This window comes from Haemaphysalis longicornis, unplaced genomic scaffold, assembly GCF_048455015.1.
Source record: "Haemaphysalis longicornis isolate Haplotype H1 unplaced genomic scaffold, Haemaphysalis longicornis Haplotype H1 scaffold_1, whole genome shotgun sequence".
NCBI classification, from domain to species: Eukaryota; Metazoa; Arthropoda; class Arachnida; order Ixodida; family Ixodidae; genus Haemaphysalis; species Haemaphysalis longicornis.
Window position 1 is genome coordinate 461,450,351 of NW_027526203.1, and position 22,351 is coordinate 461,472,701.

The following is a 22,351-nucleotide window of genomic DNA, read 5'->3' on the forward strand; positions in this document are numbered from 1 at the left end:
CGCTTTTGTGAGAGGAACAAGGACAAGAGGAACACGATGCGATTCGGTTTAGTGGGCCTAGGGAAAACTGATATGACCGTGAACCATGCGATGTGAATCGATTTGCTTCTGGTGGTAGAATATGGAGCTCACGACCTACTCGACAGCCACTTTACCGCGCGCGAAGGCATTCGGTATCAAGTTGAAGGCATGCTCGGGGACGAAATCATACACAGCCATCGAAAAATTGGCTGCCCCAGCTGTGCTTGTGAAGAAAAAAAGTCGCCATATTGCGGTTCTGCGTTGACTTCCGACGGCTCAACACAACCAGAAAAAGGACGTGTACCCGCTATTATGGATCATCTCAGCCGCGCGAAGTACTTTTCTTCGATGAACCTGAAAACCGGTTACTGTCAAAGTGAAGTGGACGAGAGAGACCGTGAGACGGCGTTCTAACGCCGAGCGGACTGTACGAGTTTTGAAGGGGATTCCATTCGGGCTGTGAAAAGTACCACCAGCAACGTTCCTAAGGACCATGGACAGTGTGCTAGCTGGCCTAAAGCGACACACCTGTGGCGCCTACCTCGACGACGTTGTCGTGTCCGCCCGGAACTTTGACGAGCACCTGGCAAGAGTCGCTACTCGAGGCAATTCGAACGTCTGGATTAACACTGACGCTTCGCGTACGAGGAGTTGAAGCTTTCGGGCGATCCCAAAGGAGTCCTGCCTGACATAACGAGAACGCCAGCTACAGCCAGCTACCATGGAACCAAAAACAAGGACGACAAGAAGCCCTCCTCAATAAAGCGTACAGAGGGAACACATATATGCGCAAATGAAATTGTAGAATCCGGAATTTCAGCAAGGACGAAATAAATCGTATTCATGAGGTCCTGCGATCGCAGTAGAAACGAGAGAGAGAGATAGAGAGCGAGAGCGAGAGCGAGAGAGAGAGAGAGAGAGAGAGAGAGAGAGAGAGAGAGAGAGAGAGAGAGAGAGAGAGAGAGAGAGAGAGAGAGAGAGAGAGAGAGAGAGAGAGAGAGAGAGAACGCCTTTATAATGAAAGCTGAAGAGGTCAGCCCCGTTTACGGTAGGGCCTGCTACTCTAGATGAGGTGAATACAGTGAGGTGACAGCGGAAAATAGAGAGAAAAAGAAACGGAAAGAAAGAAAGGGGAGTGAGAGGGGAAATGTACACACATATAAACGGTATAGGCTCAGAGGGTTCACAGAACCTCTTCTAGCCCTGTTTCCGCAAGAAAACTAAGTAGAGTTTTTGTTCCCAGCACTGCCTCATCACGATATCGCCAGGGTCCAAGGAAGTGTGAGAGTTCTAGAGGACCTCCGCGTCGTAGTCGCACAAGTGCCTTCGATGCTGTTGCCACCCGCCGCGGTGGCTCAGTGGCTAAGGCGTTGCGCTGCTGAGCACGGGGTCGCGGCTTCGATTCCCGGCCGCGGCGGCCGCTTTTCTGATGGAGGCGAAAAGCAAAAACGCCCGTGTGTACGAGATTTCGCCGCACGTTAAAGATCCCCAGGTAGTCAAAATTAATCCGGAGCCCCCCACTACGGCGCGCCTCATCGCCTGCGTTGCGTCGGCGCGTTAAACCCTACAATCAATCAATCAATCAATCAATCAATCAATCAATCAATCAATCAATCAATCAATCAATCAATCAATCAATCAATCAATCAATCAATCAATCAATCAATCAATCAATCAATCGATGCTGTTGCCTGCTGACTGGCATATCGCGGGCCGTGGCTTAAAATGTGTCTGATGTCGTCGGTAGTAGAGCACACTGTACACAATGGCGACTCTACCAAGCCCAGCTTAAACAAGAAGCTTCGGGTGTATGCAACGTTAAGCCGCAGCCGGTGTAGCACGCCTTCAGTGCGCTTTGGCAGACCCCGTGGATGCCGCAAATCGCACGGAGGGTCTATAGCGTGAAGAGGCGCATAACTTCTCAGAGGATCCTGTCAAGCCGGCAGCTGGAGTTGCCATCTTAGGTCGATTGCAGCTGCTTTGCTATCCTCGTTGGAAAACGGGATTCCAACGGTGAAGTTGAGGTCATGGGCTTCTCTGGTGACCGCATCGGAGATCTTATTGCCCGTTATACCAGAATGACCTGGTATCCACTGAAGGAAAATTTAATGTCCTTCGCGCACCGCACTTAAACATACTATTTCATTCATATCGCAGACAAGTTGATTGCAACAATCAGGTGGCTTATTTATTAGTTGCAAGGCTGGCCGGGAATCGGAAAGAATTACCCACCGCCGAGCAGGACTTCCGCTTATGTAAAGAAGTGCTGCTCTGACAGCTGCTAGCTCAGTGGCGGTGGAGGATGTTGTGTGGATGAGCTTTTTGTTAATGGGCCGTCCCGCTGACGGAATCCATACGCCGATTGCCGAAGATGCCGAAGTCACGAATCCATCCGTGTACACTTGGATGTGGTCTGGATAACGGGTTTGGATATGCTCCAGGACAAAATATGTCAAGGCAGATGCCGGCATAGACGACTTTTTGCCTATTCCAGGTACAGTGGTGCACACAACCCATGCAGCGTACAACCACGGTGGAGTAGCAGACAGCTTGGGTCGGCGGTAATTAGACGGCAGGACGTGCACCACGCGAGATGCAGTAGCGGCAGCCAGTGGATGAGCAAAGCATGGAGAAACATGTCGAAGGCCAGTAAGGAGCAATTCTTGTGAACGGAGAGTGGTCGCAGAAAAGCACCTTGCCTCACATAAGGTTCCTATCGTGTACGTGCATTTTGGAAGGCCCAGGCATGTTCGCAGTGCTCGAGCTTGCAAGCCTTCCAGTACCTTCAAGTTCGTCCTGGACACAGCACGTAAAGCCGGAAAGCTATATCACAACAGGCCTACGAAAAGCGCTTTGTAGAGCTGCAAGAGTGCTGACACTCAGCAGCCCCAGGTGCTTCCTGTCATCATCCGCAAAACGTGAACGAACGAAAGGGTCGCTCCTTTAGCCGCCTGATATGGGGAGCCCAGGACAAAGAACGGTCAATTGTAATGCCTAGAAATTTGTGATTGCAAATATAGGGTATCTGCACGCCATTAATCTCCAGTGGGTATCGCGATACATCGCGCTTGGTGAATGTCATCGCAGCGCACTTCTCAGGAGACAGAAGCAGCCCGCAGCTGCTGAGGTATTTTTCAATAGCGAACAGAGCCTTCTGCACTTTTGCTCGTATGTTTCTGCGGTTCCTGCCCGAAGCCCAGATGCAAATGTCGACAGCATACAGCGAGATTTCAACTCCCTGAGGTAATACCTTTGTGATGTGGATGAGGCATATACTGAACAGTGTCGGGCTCAGAACACCACCTTGTGGGACACCTTTCTTGATGGCATGTCATGTCGTGTCACCGTCTTTGGTTGTCATGTAGACATACCGATCCCTTAGGTAATCGCTGATCCAGGCTTGCATTCGGCCTCGCAGTCCTACAAACGCCACCTCCCTTCGAATTGCTTCGTGGGCAACACTGTCAAATGCTGCCTTTATATCTAGGAAGACAGCAATGGTGAACCTTTTCGCAGCCTTTTGTGCACGAACATCTGTTACCAAGGCGATCACATTGTCAATGCTGCTCCTTCCTTGCGTGAATCCTGACATCTCTGGCGGGTAGACATTCCTGTTTTCGAGGTCCCAGACAAGCCACTGTAGTACCATTTTTTTTCATTACCTTTCCAATGCAGCTTAATAGAGCAATTGGTCGGTAAGAGTTTATGTCTGTAGGGCATTTTCCGGCTTGAGAACCGGTAACAGGCGAGAAATTTTGCAGCTTGCCTGAACACAGCCAGTCTGCCCCGATGCGTTGTATAAACTGAGCAACTGCTGAAGAGCCTTGTTGCCGAGATGTCGCAGAGCCGAATAGCTAACTCCATCAGGCCCAGGCGAGGTGGACAAATTAAATTTTAACGCTGCAGATAGCTCATTGATGGTAAAGGGCTCATCCATCATCACAGCATTCGTGCTAGGAAGCCACTCGGCCAACTGCCCGGGATTCAGGGAAGGGCTCTGGGGAGCGCTGACTTTTATACAAAATTCTTCTGCAACTTCCACTTCACTGACTCCACGCTTGAGGGCTACTGAAGAAAATGGGTGAATCTGACTGGGTGGGGCTCTCAGGCTGCGGAGCACCTGCCATATGCATGCCAGTGGCTTGCGTGGATCTAATCTTGAGCAAAACTGGGCCCACCGGGTTTTTGACAAGCGTGGTCATGTGCTTCTGAACGCGCTTCTGCGCGCGCCTGGAAGCTCGGATGTCGTCTGGCAGTAGGGTTTGTCCGGCGCGGTGCTCGGCTGTCTGGCGAATAGCGCGAATATGTTCATAGTCCCCATCAAATGTTGTAGACCATGGCTTGGGAAGTAGACTTTGCCGTGTTGATTCTGATTTGGCCCGACCAATGGCAACTGCGAGCTCCTCGCTTGTTGATAAGGCTCCAGCAGTATAGATGTTTTTGTAGGTGTCCCAGTTCACACAGTATACCTTCCGCTTAGAGGGTCCTCCCCAAATTCCTTCAATTATTGTGTATGTGGGCACGTGGTCGCTACCAAAGCCTCCAATACCGGAATGCCAAGACACGCGGACTGCAGCAGGGAAGCATATATTGACATCCAACACACTTGAAGTTTTTCCGCGGAAAAATGTGAGGCATCCGGTGTTTAACACGTCCAGGCCCGCTTCGCTGGCAACAGTGGCAACAGGCTGCTGTGGGCCTGCGGGCCGAGCAGGACATTGAGGAACTTGGTCTGACGACTGCGGTTGTAGCGGTGAAAGGTCAATAATGACAAAGTCCATGTCCTCAGACACTGGCTGACTTGGCTCCTTTGTGTGAACCTGCGTTTCGCTTCCCAGAGCGTCTTTTAGATAAGACCACCGGTTTCGCAGCCTTGTAGTCAACCTTGTTCTCGCTCTTGTACCTATAGATGCATTTCACTTGCTGGTACGTTGGGGAGTAAGCGAAATTGGCTTGGTGAGTTGTGCCACAGTTTGCACATAGCTTTTCAGCAGATTTACATGCCGCAAGTTCATGATCTCCCCCACAGCGCGCACAACGCAACTTGCGGGTACATGTCGCTGCGATGTGGCCAAAGCGCAGACAGCGGGTGCACTGTGTCGGTTTTTCCGAATAGTCGTACAATTGGTATCGAGTGTAGCCCCAGATTACATAGTCTGGTCTCGTGTCAGTAGCAAATACAATTTGCACTACCTCCGAGGTTCCCAAACGCCACGCTGATCGCACTGGTGTTCGCTGCCGCAAGTTGTCATGAAGTTCAGAATCAGAGATGTCCTGTGACACTCCTCTGATGACTCCAAGAGCACAGATCTCTGGGCGGGGCTCGTAGGTGCGCACAGGTATATGCCTCCGATGGCAGTTATCTTCAGGAGGTGTTCTGTAGCAGCAGTGTTTCTTGTATCGATAGCGAGTAGGTTTAGCCTATAATTTGGCCGTAGCTGCAAAACCCCATCTGGTACCTTTGCTTCTATGCTGTCCTTTAGTGCCAAAGGGTTGAAGCGAGCGATTATTTTAGGGGAGTCCACGGGCTTCAGAATAACAGTAAGCCCATGTTTCGGGGGAGTCGCAGTCAAAGTGTTGTCTGGAGTAGCAAGAGACATTTTTGAGGCTTGACGCCACCGTTTGGATGGAACAACAAGTCGTTGTCGTCTTCGAATGAAGGCGGTGTGGCATTGTTGGCATACTCGTAAATCACAGTGTTGAGGGACTCAGAGGAGATAGAATAAATACTTGAAACAAATAAAAATAAATACAAGTTTTGAGCTACCTAGGCACTCCTAAGATTACGTAGTCTACATTTTTTAAAGTGCACCACTTGAAAATAATTTCTCCAGCGAAGTGGGCAGGGCTTGTTGAGTCATTTGCTGTCCGTACACTGCTCGAGTCAAGAGGATGTGTCTCTTGCCAAAAGAATACTCTGGGATGTTTCGGCTGACCTAGGCAGCGTAAATCAACAAAACTAAGTTGTCCACTGCGAATAGATCGCTTATAAGCTTACAAAGAATATTCGTACACGTCATGAATAAGCGGCATTCAATAATGAATAAACCGTTCCTGTGTATAAGCAAGGTAGTCAACTTTTTTCAATGTAGCTTCGAGCTTTCTTACGGAGCATATGTATTGTGTTAATCTTTGTTTTAGTGGTGGTGCTCCACAGCGAAAAACCATGGGCCAGGTCAGACGCAAAAAGCGCATTGTATGATGGCGGGTGTATTGCTAAAAAATAATCGAGGTCAACGCGCAGAACCTACGCCTGGGCTAAGAGGTGCGCCGTAGTGGAGAGCTCCGGACTAATATCAACCACCTGGGGATCTTTAACATAGGCCAAAATTTACCCTAAGCATTTTCGTTTTTCGCGCAGGTGTATTCCTAACCACACAAGCGTACACTTAGGGCTCACATTACTGACTTCAGGGTATATTTACCTCCATAAGGAATTTTTATTGTACGAATATAGCGCGCGTCAGGGGCTGGGCGCTATCATACATAGCCCAGTTCACATCGACCTCTTTCTTAATTCACTCGTCACGTTAATGATGGGTGGTGGAGAGTGGCCTTTATTCCTTCTTGGTAAACAGTCCCTGAAAGAGATAATGGTGGGTCATCCTGCTTTACCTTCTTCAACTCGTCCGCATCCCCAAGGAGAGCGACTGCCGGTGAAGAACGAATCATCCACAGCCCCAGAAATAATTGTCCACAGAGCAAAACAGGCACAGTTGGCAAAAAGGAAACTTTGACGCCCCGTGCCACTCATCGTGACGATGAGTCCTTCGTGACGAAGGTGCTATGTTCAGGAAAATTTGTACTTTTCAACAACGAGGCAATTGACATGCATCATGTTTTGAGACAAAGCATCAAACAACGAGTGTGCGCCAAAGTTTTAGCTGCCCACCGAGCTGTTTAAGGGTAGCCGGTGGCGGTATAATGCCTCCCCTAGCCCTCCGTGTATGGGCCTGTGCAGTTTCCGCACGATCATGTATTTTCTTTATCGCCTCGCCTGTGCCTCAAGCCTGGAACGCAGGAGCGTAGCCACGAAGGGGGTTTCAGTGTCAGAACACCCCCCGAAATTTTCTGAGCGCCGTATCGCTCCCGACCCCTTCCTTTCGCCCTTTTTTCTCGCCTATGCTGTTTACATACCGAATCGATATACTATAATGTTAAAACAAAAAGAGAAAAGGTGTCGGTTCATTAACGGCCAAAAATGACTGCAATTTTCGGGGGGTGGAGTATCTCTCTTTTACCGGCGGCGCATAACACCCCGAAAAATATTTCAGGATGTGCCACAGCTGGAGCAGGTACAAACATGTGCGCTGGCAGCCTTCGGGTAACCCTGTTAGAAAGGGCGGATTAGACACCACAAAGCTGGCCCACGTCAAAGGGTGCAGTGTCAGGGGAGCAATAATTGGTCTGCTTCCTTTGATAGATCGGATGTGTCGAGCGTCATTGAGTGCTCCACTGCGGCTCGGCTCGGGAAACTGAAGCTTTCACATGCTCATTTACGAAACTTCTGCTTATAACTTAGCTTTATGTGGGTTCTGCCGAGTTAGCAGCCTGCGCAGAAAAAAGGAAGCCCGTGGATAATTAAAAATGCTGCACTCTAAGAAATCGGCGCAGGTGGGCTACACGACAACGCCCCAGAACGACCATTCAGCGTGCTTAAATGTGTGAATTTGGCGAATGACGAGGCCCAGCTTGCGATTAAAGTAAAAACTAGGATCTGCGCCGGGACAACGGCGCACACGCACGCCTTGCGCAGTTGTCACAGTGCAGATCCTTGTTTTTACTTTAATGGCGTGCGGGGCCTCGTTATTCGATGGTCGTTCTGGGGCATTGTCGTGAAGCCCACCTGCACTGATTTCTTAGAGTGTGTGTTACGAGCACTCAGAAACGACTAAAGAGAGAGCGAAGACGAAGCGAAGAGGGAAAAATGCTGAAAACGTCACCGTAAAACTTCAACGCAAGCCGAAATAAACACTTACGCAAAAAGTGTGAGCGCTCAATTTTTTGCCTACGCACAAAGTAAAAAAAAAAGCACCAGGGCCAGTCATAACGGGTGATTTAATTAGAACCTTGGAACAAAAGGCACTGTTTCTTTTCTGGTAGCAATTACAGTGTCTGTGGGATCAGCTCACACCCGGCTGTCTCTAGTATTTCACTCGGCGCCAAACGCTGGCCGCGGCGGCCAGAGCGCAGTATTATACTACTGGATGACAGGAAACGCGGTTTCCTGTCATCCAGAGGAAGCAACGCAAGATCAGAGGGTGTACAGCTCTTCCTCGAGCGCTTGTATCGCCTTCAGAACACGCAGAAACAGGCAGGGGCAAATATTTTTTTATCTCCATGAGCGCCTGAGCAAACACGCACACACCGACGAGACCCTCATTTGTGTACAAACTTCCTATGCTTTTATGGTCCACTTTGGTGAAACATAAGGATGGCTACAGCATGAGCATGGATATTTCTTAATCAAACCAAAACCTGTTTTCACGTTGCACGAATCGATGCCGAGCCGGCTTGTTTGTTGTGCGCGTACTGTTAAAAAAAAAGAGCCTATATATGTGCAATGTTGCTGCGCCTTTGGCTAAAACTGGTTTTTATTGAATTGCGGTATATTAAACTTCATGCCTGGCCGCGCTTAACCTCGAGGAAACTGATATATGAAGTGTTTAAAATAGCGTTCGAACAAATTCAGGGAGTCTACTAAGTTCTGTTTTGTTCAATTAGCGTTATCCCTTCATTGTCTCCGACGAGCCTGTGCCATTCGCGACCCGCAACCGGAAACCGAAAACTGCGCTGGCTCGAGCGAGGGAGTGAGTGAATAAAAAGTACTCAGCGGCGTCCCGCCCGCGGACCTGTCTTCCGCCGAACGCAGCGAGCGGCGCAACCTGACGGGTCGCGAGACGCACACCCCTGCTGAAGCGTCCGTGGGAGCGGCCTTACCTCGGCCCGAGTGGACTCGCCCGGAGGGAGCGCGATGCTTCCCTCCTCCCCGGTCGGCGAACAGACAAGCGCGGAGGGAGAGAACAGCCGGCGTTTTCGGTAGGGTGCTCCGCGCACTAGCGAACGCCGGGGCAGTCGCGAAAGTTCTTTCGACTGGTTCGTGGACCGCTGTTGTGTGCGAAACATGAACGTTGCTCTGGCTGACCCTTGGGCCACATCGTACGGACCACAGCCCGAGTTTTTCAAGCAGCGGATTGCGTAGCCGGACAACGCAGCGCCGGCCCGGAAAGGCAAGTTTGTTTGGAGACACGCTGTTTGCTCGCCGGGGAGTGGGGTCAGCGGGGGTCGAGCTTGCTGCGGCTGCGCGCCGAGAAGTTGCACCAGCCGCGGCAGGGCTGTCCCGCGACATGTCAGGCACATGGGCCGCTGGCATGCGACGCGGCCCCCCCCGAGAGTCAGCGTCGCTCGTGCCGTCCGCCACAAACGGCGTGCTCGCGGCTCAGCTGCTCGCATCGGGAAAGGGGAGGAAAAAGAAAAGTTTTGTTGCACCTCCGCTCTCGCTCGGAGCGCGGCATTTGATTTTGCATATCGCCGTGCCGAGTGCCCGCTGTGGGTGAACTCGGGTCGGCATCCCTGCATGTACGGCGTGGGTGCTTGGTGCGAAGGCTTGCGCCGAAGCAGCAAGACGCGCTTATCAAAAAAAAAAAAAACAGACGCGCGTTTCCATGACCCATATGCAGGGACTACAACAGCGTCCGCGCTTGGTTGTAAAAGGGCTGTTCTTTGATCGCGTAAAGTACATTCTGCGGCCTGTGCACGTTATTGTTGCATCGCAGGGGAAAGTCTCTGCGGGCGCTTTCGAACTGACATCGCCCGAACGATTCGGCATTGTGTGCGGGGAAGTCTTGCCAGTCGGACTGGTCACCGCCTAGCCGCTGCGATTTGTGCTGGCCCGCGGCATCGGGCCCGCGCGTCGCCTTTGTGAGAACTGCGTTCGCACACGAAAAACGGCGGCGGCGTCCGCTGTCGCCGTTGCAATCCTTTCGCGGTGATGCAATTCATCTTGACCGCTTTCTCCCGGGGACGCGTGTTGTCTTTGGGCGAAGGTGCGAGCCTTTGGCATCGGGAAGGTAGCTGACCTCGATCTTTCTCGGTGCCTGGTCTCGAAGGCTACCCCGGTCTTGGTCTTCTCCCGCGACCCCCTGGGGTGTAGTCAAAAGATGACTCATAAATGCACTCCTGCAAGACTTGCTACGACCGGCGGCCGCTGTCTTCGGTGTCCACTTGGCAGCGCAGAGATCTGGCGATACATCGCCACAAAAGCGCCGCAACGCGTCCTCCGCGCTATCTTTCTCGAGCGGTGCTTCTTTCGAGACCACGGTGCAAGTAGCGGGCGCGATTCTGTTGAAAGATGCATCGTGCTTTTGCTTAAATATTTTGCGAGCCTCTTCCTTTTGTGCGGCGTTTGGCCGCCTTGGTCCGGTGCCCGTCGCAGAAAGAACGAACACTTCCGTGCTACGTCATTAGGTGGAAATCGTTTTCCTTCCAGCTCCCGGTTATTTTTTTTTTCCCCGGCTACCGCACGCGGCGATTGTGCTCTGGCCTCCTGGAGCCATTATTCACCATTGTTGCCGTGAGCTGTGGAGTGGGTCCGCGCACTTGATTCCTTAGAATTGGGGCAGGTCTGTCTCCGACTGGAACCACTGAGATAAGAAACTCCGTCATTTGACTCGCCTTGCTTAACGTGATTAGCTCGTTTGTGCAGGTCAGGGTGACATGCCGGTACTTCTGGAGCCGCTGTTTCCGCAATGCAGCTACCGATAGTACAGCGTGGTTTCGAGCAGTGAACTTTGTGATTCTTTCGCGTTGACGAACAATATAGTGGAGCAATTTCCTTTGGGAATTACCGCATAGATTAAGCGAAGTGGCAGTTTCATTGATTGATTGTGGGGTTTAACGCCCCGACGCGACGCAAGCGATGAGGCGCGCCGTAGTGGAGGGCTGCGGATTAATTTTGACCACCTGGGGATCTCGTACACACGGGCGTCTTTGCTTTTCCGCCTCCATCAGGAAAGCGGCCGCCGCGGCGGGTAAGTTGCAGTTTCGCCTATTGAGATGTGTAGGCCCTATTTCGAGTTCTTTCCACCTACGTACACATATTTTGTCACGAAAATAAAAAATGACGTTCAGAAGAGCCGTTTCTCTTGCGCAATGCTTCTTGCTGGTGTATGGCGTCGGCTGTGACGACACATCAGGAAGTCCGCAGGGTGAAATTGAACAGATTGCAAAGCCGCTTAATTTGTATACCTGTGCACGTGTGAACGAAAGGACGATCTTAACGATTAAAAACGCGAAACTCCAATGTTTGAAGACTGGGAGGACGTTGCGAAATATACGCGACTGGGATATGTCCGTGAGGCAGCAGCGTAAAGTGCCGCGTGGTTTTCTTTCGTTGTCTTCCCTGGTTTAAAGAGGGAGTAAGTAAAGCTCTGGAATCCCGTTAACAAAGATGACAACTTTAACAACGCAACGCAGCCACGTATAATAGTTCTTCAAATTCTCACCAGTGTCCCTCGAAATTTTGCGATTCTTGCTTTGTGTAGGCCTGTGCGTGGCACCTGAAAAGCAGAATAATGAATCGAATTGTTGTAATCGATTACTTTGAACAAATCATCTGTATCATTAACGCACCTAGAAAAAGTTAAAATTGGGATTATTATACCGCAGTATACATGGGGACGATCTGAACAATGGTACAAATTACCGCCCTGCCACAATATTGTGCAGCATAGGCGTTTTGTTTGCAAAACGAATAAAAGAATGCTAGAGTTTATTGAGAAGTATATAATATTTTAACCTCAAACCAACACGGCTTCCGCAGGAGATAATTCTGCACTGACGGCTGTGCACTCAGCTGCGGTAGTAATAATGTATAATGCTGTCAACAATAACCAATTCCGGTTAGGCATATTTTGGACATTAAAAAAATGCGCGTCAATTCCCCTTGTAAATGTAGTTGGAAAGGAAAGCTGTAAACGACACCCACAACAATTGCTCATGCGACGTCACTTGAATTCACTCACGTGACTCTACAAAGAGTGAACCCAGAGAGTTTGCAGGCCGTTACCTGGGATTCGTGGAAGCGGCGTCCCGAATGCAGCAGCGTCGGCCGCGTCGCCGCTCTAGCCCGGTCATGCGTCTGCAGAAAGTAAAACGGAGAGGAGCGTCTTTCGAAGGGTGGAGAGGAGGGCAGCACGCGCGGCTACTGCCTCACTGCTTCCCCCTCACTCTTATTTTATGTGTCGCCTCCAAAAAGCGCTGAATCAAAACCAGACGACGGGCTCTCAGCTTCTCTTCGGGCCCAGGTTCGATGCCTGGCGGTGTCAGTAGTTTTTGTTTAGCCTTGTTGGGCGCTTCTTGTGGCGCACGCCACGTCGAAACCGTTGGCTGGTAGAGGTAGAAAGCTTTGCTTCAAAATTGTTTTACAGTGCAGATCATCAAGTTAGCTTAGCTAAATTAGGTCGTTGCTAGTTTCGAGGATCAGTCATTCAGGGGCTATTTGCTGAGCACGAGGACGCGGGTTCGATTCCCGGCCGCGGCGGCCGCTTTTCTGATGGAGGCGAACAGCAAAAACGCTTGTGTGTACGAGATTTTGACGCACGTGAATGATCCCCAGGTGATCAAAATTAATCCGGAGCCCTCCACTACGGCGCGCCTCATCGCTTGCGTTGCGTCGGCGCGTTAAACCCTACAATCAATCATCAATCAATCATTCAGGGGCCATTCATTATTAATAATCGCAAACAATTCTTAGACATATGTGGCAACAAGCCATAAGTAAAACAAATAATTAATGTGGTCTGCAGAACTCAGTTGTGCGTCCGGTACTTTTACTCCGTTTTTAAAGGAGTACCGTAACTCCATATATTGCGCACGAGCTGCATATGCGTACAATACGGTCTCGATAATTTCACGCACGTCACTTACCGAAGTGAAATAAGCCGAAAACAAATAATTACAAAGCACACTGAAACGGACAAACGCCAGCAAGCTTTTGCTGAACATTGTAAAAACTATTATTGTTTTTTACACGTTAGGGTTAGGAAGGGACAGAAGCAAGCTACTTACGAATAGGAGTGAAGTTTGTATCTTTTTACAAATAGTATTTGTCTGTGCACAGATAAGATTTGCATCTGTCAACCAGGTTTGCTGATGCAAATAGTTGGGAATAACCATGGCTTTACTGTGGCGCTCTCATAGAAACATAGAACAGTTAGGTCGAAGACTGGGTTTACGACTATTTCATGCTGATAAAAACAAAAAAAAAATTAATCAAAGAAACGTAGAGCGTATCAATTTTCGTTTATTTCATTGCTACCTATATAATTTATTGCACTGGTGCGTTGGGCTTCACACTTATATGAACAGAAATACTAGTGCTTTTCGGCTTATGGCGATATAGAGGCATATGCATATTTTGCGCATCGTACCTGAAAAGCGCCACGGTGCAAGATGATCTACTAGGCGCGATAAATGCAAGGTGTGATGACGATAATTGGAACACTTTAAAAAATTTTCCCGAGCGAACCGCTGCTCGGTTCGTGCTCAAACTTCACAGGAAGGTCACATTTTGTAGTATTTTTTGTTTGACACCGCGAACAACGACGGTACTTACCCGTTTATTAGGAAAATAAATAAAAACGATTTTCGCCATTTGGGTAAATGGCGGCCGATTTGGACGTGCGAGCCAGTGCAAGCTGGTCTTGCAACCATGGCGCCACCTAGGATATGCAGAGCAAACACAGTTACTTGAGATAGGAGTTGCGAAACTCCCCATAGGCCCCATGCACCAAAAAGTGACCCTACGATTGGTACACAGTTTTGGATTTTTTTCCGTACAGTGGCGCCATCTATTGGTGACAAAATAAACTACACAGGTGCGTCGCCGCTTGACGATCTGGGCGAAAAATGGTAATTGGGGCTTACGCAAATTTCTTGTGCTGAAGGAACCTAATTTGTTCAACCTGCGAGTGTTATATATGCATTCGAAGCAAGAGTAGTAAAAAAATGTGGTTGATCCTTAGGAATCGGTAAAACACGTAAGTAAGATGTTCCTTCACAGGAGCATTTGAATGTTTATTGTTCGTCGATATGAACGTGCGCATCGCTATTTATATTTCGTCGGTATGGCACCGTTAGACGCATCAACATTAGACACTGGATTACACACGCTGGAGCATTGCGTAAACCCGATTGAAACCTCTGGTGCTCGAAAACCGTGCGAACGAAACCGAACGGGTTGTCAGCGAATCGTTTGGTGAAGGCACGGTCCGCTACAGCGAAAGGAGCATGATTTGCGGGTCGGCAGCAGTCTTGGGGGTGTGCCTGGCGAGCGAGGTCCTGCTGGCGGGTCGCTTCGGCAAAGGTGCGACCACATTGGTCCTGCTCCGTGGCGTGTACGCCAGACGCTTGCTTTGCGACGAGCTCGGCTTGTGGAACGCGGCGTCGGCGTTCCACAAGCTGAGCGGCGGACGGATGATGATGATAAATTCTTTTATTAGGAAGGGGAGGACCGAAGGTCGCTGGAGGGGGAAGAGGGGGAATAGGGAGGGAGGTAGACACCCACTAAATCACGCTCGCCAGGCCACTGGCAACGCATATGATCCATAAATGGCAGATACTTGCTGACCGGAAGAAGGGCATTGGCACCGCTGCCCCCTGCACATGTACCTTCTGCCACACTGTGTGTGAAGCAAACATGGACCATCTTATTCTGCACTGCTCCGCTTTTGATCTTCATAGACTAAACCATAGTGTTTTTCAAAATTCAAATATGGAAGCATTACATAGGGGCGGACGGATAAATACAGCAGCCTCCGCTGCTACACGCTGCCCTATCGAGGCGCCAACTATCGGCGCTCATTACCGCCATGACGCACTGCTTGCTTCACCTCTCCTAGACGGCAGCACCATCTGAATGGAGGAGTTAGAGAGAAGCACATATGGCGCGTTTATACAGCTATCCGGGCATGACTTCGTAGCTCAGTTGGCAGAGCGTTTCAGACCTCCCGTTGCGGCCAGGCTGGTCGTGGGCTCGAATCCTAGTGCTGCCGTGCGAACGGAATTTTTTTCTGGTGATGACATATCCGTCTTATATGACGTCGGTGAGGTTTGTGTACCCCTGCATAAAACATTTTCGTGTTAAAAAATGCGACCGTGTGGTCAGCGAGATGTGCCGCCGCTTGCGCATTGTCGTCTGCTGCGGGTCATCTGTGGTTTTCCGGCGAGAAAAAAAAGTTCAAAATTCACTCCGATGGCTTTATGCAAGCTTGACAGGATTATTCGGACAGGGCATATGGTCAGGCGTATCTAACGAAGGTCAGGCGTATCTAAAAACTCATGACGAGCATTTAAGAATGAAAGGCAGAAGAAACGCCTCTATCATGAAGCACAGAGCACTGTGGGGATATAACAAATATGAAGTAGTGAGAGGAATCTGGAAGGGAGTAATGGTACCAGTACTCACCTTTTCAAACGCAGTAGTGTGTGTCAAATCAGAGATTCAATCAGGGCTAGAAGTAAATCAGAGGGCCGTAGGTCGATTGGCATTAGGAGCACACAGTAAAACAACAAATGAGGCAGTGCAGGGAGACAGACATGGGATGGACATCCTTCGAAGTGAGAGAAGCACAGAGCAAAATATGTTTTGAAGAACGACTTAGAAATATGGATGATCAGAGATGGGCGGCCAAAGTGTTACGGTATCTTTACATGAAAAGCGTGGAAACACAGTGGAGGAAAGGAACCGGAAGGTTCAGGACAAAGTATATGAAACCTGGAAGTGCAGGGGAAACGACCAAGGCAATAAAAAAAAAAAATGAAGTGAACGAAACAGAGACAACGACCTGGAAAAAGAGGATGGATACGAAGAAGTCCTTAGATATCTACAGGATCGGGAAGCGGGAGATCACAAGGGGAAAATTATTCGATAATATCAAAGGGAGTACATTGCTTTTTGAAGCCCGAGCGGGTTGCTTGCGGAAAAAAACGCTTATTCGCGAGCCGGTACAGGAAGAACTATGCGCGGGCTGCGGAAATGAGCTAGAAACCATGCGACATATTGTAACGGAGTGCAAAAGTATCCGTCCAGTCCTCAGTGATAGAGCCATCCAGCTTCCGGAAGCCCTTGGCTTTAAGGTTAGCGGAAAAGTAAACTGGACAGCAGTAGAGGTTAGTAAAAGAAGGTTAGAATGTTGGTGGGAAAAGAGCAGAGAACAATCTGGGGAGACATGCGAACAAAGAAGTCAGACTAGCACTAAAATTTCGTAAAAGTATTTTCTTTTTATTTTGACATTATTTTTTATTTATTTTGTTTGTATTTTTTGGGGAGGTGATTGTGCAGTGGCGTTGCGACTAAGGCCGCTGTGCAACGCCACCCCGTTACAAAGGGGAAGCCACTAAGCATCATCATCATCAAAAAATCGAAAACAGTGGACCAATCGTAGGGTCACTTTTTGATGCATGGGGCCTATGGCGAGTTTCGCAACTCCTCTATCAAGTAACTCTGGAAGGAGCGTCAATCCCATCGTCCGTTTCGCTCTGCATGCCCCACGTGGCGCCGTCGTTCCAAGATCATCTTGCACTGGCTCGCACGTCCAAATCGGCCGCCATTTTCCCATAGGTGAAAATCGTTTTTATTCATTTTCAGAATAAACAGGGAAGTACCGTCGTTGTTCCCGGTGTAAAATAAATAGACCACGAAATGCGACCTTCGTGTAAAGTTTGAGCGCGAACCGAGCAGCGGTTCGCCGAGGAAAAAAAAAAAATAGTGTTCCAATTGTTGTCGCACCACCCTGTAACTTTTATTTTATGAAACAAACTTTGGCTCTGACAGGGCTTGTTTTACGCTGACGCGGGTGGCAGGCACGAAGTATATATATGTTCTGGGTAGCGCTCGCGTTTTAGGGCGAAAACACTGTTAGCCTATATCGGCCGATTTCGCGGGGGTAAACCGAAGCGAAGCCTCTGCAGCCTGTCGTTTTCTCCAGTTTGCAACTCGTTTGCGTAAAGGTTGATGCGCAGTAGAGGGAACGGCATACGCGAAGTTAAGATGGTCCCCATGTCACGCTTCGAGCCCCAGCGTCTTCATCCGGTCCCCGCCGTTCGACGTACGGCATGACGTTTCTCAGCTTCAGAGACACCTAACGTTGCGTCTAAATAGAGGAAGTCAGGCCTAAAGCGGTAGACGCGTGCGTCTTGCAGCCTGGTATTCCGACGCGGCTAACCGGCCCCGTGACGGCGGTCCCGCCCTGCCGTTTTGAAGAATCGGAGACACATGCGGCGCGTCTTTGGGGCAAGAGGTGTGCGAATGAGCGGCCGAGGCTCGCGCGGGCGCGTCCCTTTCCGCCCGTGTGTTTCGCCCTGTAGCGTCACTCATCGTACTTCTCGCTGCGGAAACCCGATTGGCGTCGTAAGACCTGAACGCGAAACGGTAGGCCTAAGCTCCAGCGCGTGCCCGGAACTTGCTGCTGTTGCATACTCTGCGGGTGACCCCGCTCACATAGTAGAATGTCCCGACTCCAGCCTTCTTATCACTTTGCGAGGCATCGCTAGCAATGACGATATGGGAATGAAGGGTTGACAAATGATCCACCAGCAAACCATTGAGGATTCGGGCTGGCAACAAGTATGTATCACAGAGCATACGCATCACAAAGGGATGCATATTTACGGAGTTGGACGTATCCGGAACGCATTGGACAGCGCTTTATCAAAAGGAAAGTATGGTGCTGCAGCGCGCGTTGCTACAGACGCTGATGCATGGGCATCAATTAATCAATCAATCACAGCGGAAGCCCTAGGAGGGTCGACCACAAGAAATCTGTGCTCGTACTGTGAATTCTGTATACGCACTCAGACGTCTAGCAAGAGTGTTACATGCTACAAAAGTACACAGCACATACCTGCACTTGGAGTATCGCACAACGCTTTATAAGCCGTAACGTATATACTTCCGCACAATATTCCGTGGTTGGCGCAGCGGAACCGTGGTAGATTTTTTTTTTCTTTGAGAACTGAAAGTCACGGCTCCTTGACGGGCATTTGGAGCAAATAAGCAATGTCGAGTGGAATTAACGTTGCTTTCGACCCGGACTGGACTCCAGCCTCAGCCTCCTACTCGTTCAGATGCGCATCTATACAGGCTCTCTTGGCGTCGTCTCTTTGTTTTGTCTAGCTGACTGTGCTTTGTCCGTTTTTTCCGTCGCGGCAACCAATTGATTGAAGCGTGCCTTTCACGTGTGTTGCTTCCATGGCCGTGGGGCGTGCAGGCTAGGTTAGGTTAGCCACGCTTCGTGGGGTGGCCTTGTGGCGAAACCGAAAACCGTAAAGACGACTTTTCGCTTTTGCTGCAGAGCGAAAAATAGCGCGTTTCGGTTCGTTCATGTGCAGAAACAGCGAAGCAAGCATATATAGGCGGCTAATGTTTTGGCGCTATAGCAAGCGCCCTTGCCGGAAGTTTGTGACAGCGAGTGTGGGAGGCGGTGAGCTGCCTGCTGTCGAAATCAAGGAGCTGTGAGGCTGCGGATTAATGTAGACCGCCTGGATACACATAACGCGCTCCGACAAAGCAGCGGCTTCGTTTTGCGCCTGCGCGAGAAAAAAGGGAAGCCGCGGCTGGGCCCGCGTCCGCGTGCTCAGCCACCGCGGCGTGTGCGCCTTTGTGTTTTGCCCGCGTACGCAACTGCGAGCGGACGCTCTGTTACAGTGTGGCTGGTCTTTATAATACAACTTACTATGGAGAGCTATAGCTTTGCCATTCCATCCACCCTGACCGAATTCCAGTCGAGCGTCCGCGCCTGTGGGTCCAGATGTGTGACCCGTGAATTCAGCCGCACATTAAGTCTATCCAATTTCTGTCAGGTTCCGTTCTACTGTAATCTCTTTGGGTACAGGTGGCGTTGTTCTTTCTAGGACTCTTCGCGAGATTGAGGGTGATATCAACAGCGATTGCAGTTGGCGCGACCTGAATGACTGACTTCCCGTAACGACGATTACTGGGTGGAATATGCTCGCCCCCAGCGAACGTTGCCCGTGGCACAGGCGCCTACGGGGAGTCGTGAGTAGAGAAGAAAGGTTAGCTTAATGGGGGCAATAAGTTTGCAGGCACTGATTTTGCCGACAGTGGGTACGCGGTATGAAGCGCCCGAAATATGAACGTCGTTAGGCGCTTCTTGTTAACTGATGGTAATTGCATACGTTATGCTTGATTTAAAAGAACTGGGCAAGCTGAAAATACGAAAAAACTTAGCAGCGCGATGTTTCAGTCATTCTATTGCGTCGCATGTAATCGCGTTGGCTTCTCAAGGCCGTGCAATTGTATCATGTCCAACGGTAGTCACATTCATCGCTGCTTTGGGGACGGTGTCGGTGTCTGCTGCGCGTTGGGCAGCAACAAGTTCGACCGAGAATATTAGCACGCTTGCGAGTGCGAGGAAAACAGTATTTGGTCCCGAAAATGACCATTTGTCTGATGCTGGTATCATTCATAAAAATTCGCCCAGTTTTACCGTTGGGCAAACTGCATAACCGTGCCGGGTTTCGCACATTTCGAATGAATAGATAGGTCACAATAGATTGTAAGAATATTTGGGAATTATTGTTCGCTTACAATTTTCAAATACACGGTCTCGTATACGCGAGGAGTAGCATGGGTCCCTTCAAACGGCTGCAGCGCGGCGAGTTTCAGGCCTTTCTGATTGGTTGATTGTACGGTTCAACGCGCCGACGCCACGCAGGCGATGAGGCGCGCCATAGTGGAGGCCTCCGGATTAATTTTGACCACTTGGGGATCTTTAACGTGCGCCGAAATCTCGTTCACACGGGCGTTTTTGCTTTTCGCCTCCATCAGAAAAGCGGCCGCCGCGGCCGGAAATCGAAACCGCGTCCTCGTGCTCAGCGGCACAGAGCCTTAGCCACTGAACCATCGCGGCGGGTGGTTTCAGGCTTCAACAGCTAGTTCACAATAGAACTTCAGATGGGTTTGATCATTTTCCTCCGGTCCCAACCTTCAGCTTTGTGGCGCGTGTACTGTCCCAATAGGCGGCCGTAACTCGCGTTCAAGTGCACGAATCTCAAAGTATTGTACCGCATTTGACCGCTAGGACGGCTGCATAACCGGGTGTTGAGTTTCATATGCATGCATATGTGTGTTGCGTATGCGTATTGAGCGCAGCCCTAGTTTCAAAACGCGTTATGGCACGACGCTGCCGCCTTTGCAGCTGTTCCTGGAGTGGCGAGCGCTTTTATGTTTTTGAAACGCGCGCTAATCTGGGTAAAGGGCAAATAGAACATTATAGCATGTTTTCTTCACGTTACTATTTTGCTTTATAGGCTAGTACTTTGCCATTTCGACGTCTCCATAGCAAAGCGGAAGCGACAACAGCATGTCGGGCGTGCATGCCGAGGGTTGGGCCTGATGCTTCGCTTCAATTGAGCTTTAACTTCGTGAGCTGGTATACCGTCAGTTGGGCGTCGCGTTGTTAAGTTTAACGTCAGGCTGCTGAATGTCAAGCCCCAACATGGCCCCATAACCGGGATGATTGACCAAGTCTCTTAGTTATGATGATGGAGGGGGAAAGAGGGGGATGATGACTCTTTCGCGACCACATCTTAAAGGAGCACTGACACGAAAATTTTATGTTACACTTTTATTGCTTTTATCGATTCTTAATCGTCTGGCGAACATGAAACAGCATTTCAAATACTTAAGCACGCGATAGTTAATCACATCGAACGGTCTGAAAATCGTTTGTTTCAAATTCCCGCGCTTTCACCCCGAACGGCGCATATGGCAGCCTCCCGGTTTGACCTCACCGCTTTGTGCGGACGTCACCGGCGTCCGCTTGAGAGGGTGTTGCGCCCGCTCGCCGCTCGCGGGGCCGCACGCGTGAAGTGACGTCACGAGGTTTTGGTGAGCGCTGTCGCGTCACTTCTTTTTCCTCTCCTGGAGTGATGTCACGCTGATGTCCATTTGCTGAGTGCCGCTCCGCGCGCTGCTCCGTCAGCGCGATAAATGCGATCCAATTGAACTATGTTCTTCGCGTCGCAGGCCGCTCATATTTCAGCCAGGGTATTCTGTTGAGTGAAGGAAGCGAACTGTGCAATAATATTAACGCCGAAAATTGGTGTCAGTGCTCCTTTAAAGGAGTACTGACACGAAATTTCAAAGCTGAGATAACTATGTAAAACGCTTCCTTTTTATCAGGAGATATCTCCCAGCAAGTTTCAACAGCAACCGTTTAGTGAAACATATTTAAAATCCATTTTAATCTTCGCCCGCACGAGAAAGCCCAGAGCGGGCCGACGTGACATCATCTGCTACGTGCCCCAAACTGCCGACGTCGGGGCTCCCGTGACGAAGCCGACGCTAGGGTGGCTAGAATGGGAAGGTGTGAAGACCGGCCAGGAAAAGCTGGCCCCCGTTCGCGTGAATGCCGCGCGGCGGCGCTGTAGTCAGGGGCGCCGTCAGCGCGCGCGGCCGTGCTACGTGCTGCGACGCGCTGGCTGTGGTTGGCGCGCACTGCTCGGGCGTGTGTACACGTCATGGTTTTGGGACTGACGTCATGCTGCCCGGGCCTGTGGGGACGGCGAAAACCTCGGCCGGTCTGGGCGCGCGCGTGCGTTCGCTCGCGCGCGCTTCCAGAGAGGCAGCGATACGGCAAGAATGGTGACGTCATGTTATACATGCTGTCATGGCGGCCGCTCGGCGTTTTTCAGTCGAAACCGAAACTGGCACGAATAAACGACGCCGTAAATGAATGTTTACGCTGCGCTCGACCGTCTAATCTGTCATTCTATGATTAGTGGGCTGGTAGGGACGCATAGCAGCGAAAAAAACGTAACATAAAAATTTCGTGTCAGTACTCCTTTAAGCCGCACAAGTGCACATATGTACTCTGCACGTGTCCTTTTTTTTTTCCGCTACGGCAAGACTGTTACTGGTTCATTACACAAATGAACGAAGAAGCATAGATTACATCGCAACTTGATAGCGATCATAAGTTATAACGCAGCAACCCTTCCTCTTCCACACTACACGGAACAACTTCCTTGTTTTCACGTCTAACTTGCACTACAAATTATGCAATTGTTTTTTTTTGTTTTACATCACGTGTGACCTAGTCGTACAACGCATCCAAAGGACGCATTCCTCTTCCCCTTGCTGCCTCCGACCTCTTTCTCTTCATTCATTCTTGCAGGGCCTTATCATTGGTGACGCAGGCGCGTATTTCGAATTGCCACATGCTTCACCCACGTTTTCGTGTATATCCTACTGCTGTGAGAATCATAATAAGGCCGCTGCCAGGCGAGAAGAAGCTTGGCAGCTTCG

At 50.1% G+C, this 22,351-nt stretch overlaps 1 protein-coding gene across 2 annotated transcripts in view; it reads left to right on the top strand.

Annotated features, from left to right (window-relative positions):
- Window positions 1-8,993: 8,993 nt before the first annotated feature.
- LOC144156147 (uncharacterized) overlaps window positions 8,994-22,351 on the top strand; it is a 94,369-nt gene continuing 81,011 nt past the window's right edge. Inside the window, exon 1 of one of the 2 annotated variants that reach the window (XM_077687983.1) lies at window positions 8,994-9,251. The gene's annotated coding sequence lies outside the window, so the exon portion shown is untranslated. The remainder of the gene's footprint in view (window positions 9,252-22,351) is intronic. The other variant, XM_077687984.1, reaches the window with a different exon arrangement.